Source organism: Hermetia illucens, chromosome 4 (assembly GCF_905115235.1).
Source record: "Hermetia illucens chromosome 4, iHerIll2.2.curated.20191125, whole genome shotgun sequence".
Classification (NCBI taxonomy): Eukaryota; Metazoa; Arthropoda; class Insecta; order Diptera; family Stratiomyidae; genus Hermetia; species Hermetia illucens.
This window is the reverse complement of record NC_051852.1, coordinates 1425952-1429446: the sequence shown is the minus strand read 5'-3', so window position 1 is coordinate 1429446 and position 3495 is coordinate 1425952. Positions and strand designations below refer to the sequence as shown.

Genomic DNA, 3495 nt, shown 5'->3' with positions numbered 1-3495 from the left:
CCGTTCGCTGTATGTAAAGGGACACACAGACCATGTTCTTACCAAATTTCAAAACAATCCATTCAGCCGTTTCCGAGTAAATCGGGTATGCCAGACAGACAGACAGGCAAATATTGAATCGATTTTAATAAGGTTTTGCCTCACACAAAACCTTGAAAACGGCTCGACCGCGCGCGTGAGACCGTAAACTCCGGATCCGAGTGAAGTGATCGAAAGATAACATCCACGACAAATCAAATCGTAAACCGATGCTTCTCCTACCTCAGATGTGTTATGATGCGCGGGCTTTGAGGTTTTCGCCCTGCCTTGACATCCTTGGACTATTAGATTGGAGGGTGCTTCTTATTTAGGTGGTTATGAAAGGGGGAGGAGAGAAGAAAACCCGCAAATCAAGTAGATTTAGCTAGAATTGATGCTAATGTATTATACCATAATAAGCGCAAATAATAATAAAAGAAACTAAACGAAAATTAAAAGTAAATTCATAAATAAAAAGTAAGGTAAACCAAGTGATAATCAAATTTAAATAAAAATAAAATTTAATTAAAATCTTTAAAATACGCCTTGAAAAATAATAAAAATAAACAGTACAAAAATTTGCATGTGAAATTAAAAGGTTCTCCCTCTCTAGAGCTCTAAGGGTCAGGTTTACAAGAACAATTTGAATAAACAGCGGGACAAAGGCTGAAGAAAAAGAAGAGGTAGGATTTACACTTTCAGCGTCCGTCCATCCTAGTGAAAATTTACCTTAACTATCTTCATTCCGACCGAAAATGTTGTTTCTCGGATTTTTTCATTAGCACCGTCATTTTTTGCTTCGCTTCCCAACCGATATGTGTATCCACATTATCTTGTGTGGTGCATCTCCCAGATGCAGACGACCCGCACGATATATGAACTAACATCTTGGAAACGCTATTTTATTCCAAAGAACCTACCTCAAATACTCTGGTTCCTGCAGTCATGCCACGAATCAAGGTGCCCAGTAAAATGGACCCTTGAGCGAGTGATCGTTGAACACCTTGCGACGCTACTAAGAACGCCATCAACTGGCCTGGCGACAGACTGTCCGTTGACATGAGATGGCCACCGAAGAAAAGTTCTGCAAATGGGAAATTACTAATCAGTTCTTGTCCACCTAAAAACTCCCTTTTGGTTACCCATTTATCAGAAAATTTGTCAAGGCTTGGAATACTGCGATTCCGTAGCCCAGTTCCTGGGACATTTCAGCCGCGAGATTTGTCTCCTTCTCGAACAGTTTGATCTCGGTGTACTCACACGCGCTGGAATGAACGGTGCGAATGTTAGAGAGCGCTTCCTCGCAGACGGATGTTGCACGTTCTGTCTAAAGTAGGGAGGGAAAGCTCCGTTAAACAAGGGCCCAATATTGAGATTTTTACACCTACCTGCGCCTGGGCTTTTTTACTTAAATTTCTGAGCGTGCCACCAAGCAGGGACATGAAGGCAACAGCCGCCGGAACGGCAGCCAAGGCAATTGCGGCCATGTGGGGGGAAATCATGAACAGCGAAATGGAACCTCCGACCAACTGGGCCACGCTGCGAAGTCCTTGAGACACGAATTGTTTGAAACTTGATTTGAAGTCCTGGATATCGGCAGTGAGGCGGTTCACGAGCTCGCCCGTTCGGTTTTTGTCGAAGAAGGCCAGGTCCTGGATGATTATCTGCTTAAAGAGCAGCAGAATATAAAGGAACGTGAAGCCTGACTAGAAGAATTATAATTGATTGAAGCAATAAAGCTAGGATATGAGAGACGAAGGCTACCTGAAGCAGGTACATGCCAAACAGCCCGAGGGCCGGCTTTTTTACATCACTAAGGAACTGATTTGAGTGGGGGTCCTTGACGACGAATCCCGAGAGCGTGTTGATCAGCTTCCCCAGCATGTTTGGGATTTGGATGTTGAAGTAGGCGACGGCAAGTGCGGCCTGCAATTGAGATCGAGTTTAGGCCACATTCAAGAGCGGGAAAAGACAAAATTCACAATTATGGCCCCGATGAACTCAAGTAGGTGCGGCTTGAGGTACATCCAGAACCGCTTCCAGTCGAAATTCGTTTCAATGTCGCGAATTGTTTTGGCGGTTACTCCTACAAGGAAAGCAATTGGATGTTTTGGTTGCTTCTTCCGCTTTAATCTCACCTACCTTCCAGCCGGTTCGCCTCGCATTTCGCAAGGAACGTGCGCCCCTTTACACACAGCCCGACCGAGACTCCGAGGCCGCCAAGTAACAGTGACTTTCCTCTCAGTCCTTTTTCACCCCCGCTGCGTGCATTCTTTGCGGAATTTATGTATTATAGTTTCGAGCGTTGATCCGCGTGAAGTCTTTCGCTCTGGCAGTGAGGTTGTACTGAAGGCGTGGAATATTCACGAGGCCCCTGGAAAACATGATGAATATTTCAGGGCAGGTCAAAGGGCGCTTCGCTAACCTCAAAGCGCTGGAATTCCAAGGATTCCGGAGCAGATGCTTTGCTTACCGTAAAACGCCGGTTTGCCCGCAGTTGCTTATAAGAAGGCGTAACATTTTTGTGAATTTGTGTTGCTCTGGCTCCCGGTTTAATTTACGATATTTACATTATTGCGCAAGCTGCAGAGAAGTCATCCGCCAGACAAAGTCTGTCAAGTGCGAAGCTCCCAAATGACTGCTGACTGCAGGCGAAGAACTGTCACGGCGGAATGCGGGATAAGAGTCTGCTCTGAAGGAGAAAATTGCAAGGATTCACCCGGCCGACGACGCAAGTCTCGTTTGGTCGGAAGGCTGTTCTTGTGGATTCATTATGAACGCTAGGAAGATTGGACTCGTTATGTTCACTAGGTATGTCAAGTGGTATGTCAAGCTTTAACAGCAAGGAAGTATCATATCCCGGAACAGTGTCAGACATTCTGCAGATTACTTTGGTGCTAAGGGACCACGATGGGTAAGAAACAATGAGAACTACGTCATTTACGGAACTCCAAGATATCCTAACTCGCCCCTCCCCACAATTTATTTGGATATGAAAGGGAAAGCACCTAAAAACCCAAATTGGTTTGATAAAGTGTACAACGGCGACTTGCCGCAGAGCCATGGATACATCTGAGAATCTGTTGGCAAACATCAGGTAGCTCTAATGTTTGCTCATCATATGGTGTCCAGGTTGGTCTGGTCTGTAGTGAACTACGGGGGGAAAGGCGTGAAACCTAGAACTAGAAGGTTGAAGGCAAGTGTACGTGGAGCCTAGCCGGGAACAATGTTGAAAATCTATTGATTCTCTATCTGACACCACAAAACGAAGTTAAGAGTCGGAATAGGCTATCTTCCACTGATTCAGGACATCTGCAAATAAGGAATATTAGGCCTCAATCCAGAAAATGTTGGGCCCCAGGTTGGGCGCCATTTGTAATGAACTTAGGGAATTGCGATGATCAATCGACTCTTCCGAACTTTGCAAATAACCCACTTTCCAAATTCCCGAGCCTGGCTACCGCATAGGCCTGCAAG

General features: G+C 45.3%; 1 pseudogene; it reads right to left on the bottom strand.

The window, feature by feature from the left end:
* Positions 1 to 920: 920 nt before the first annotated feature.
* On the bottom strand, positions 921 to 2305 carry LOC119656201 (annotated as a pseudogene).
* Between the last annotated feature and the right edge of the window lie 1190 nt (positions 2306 to 3495).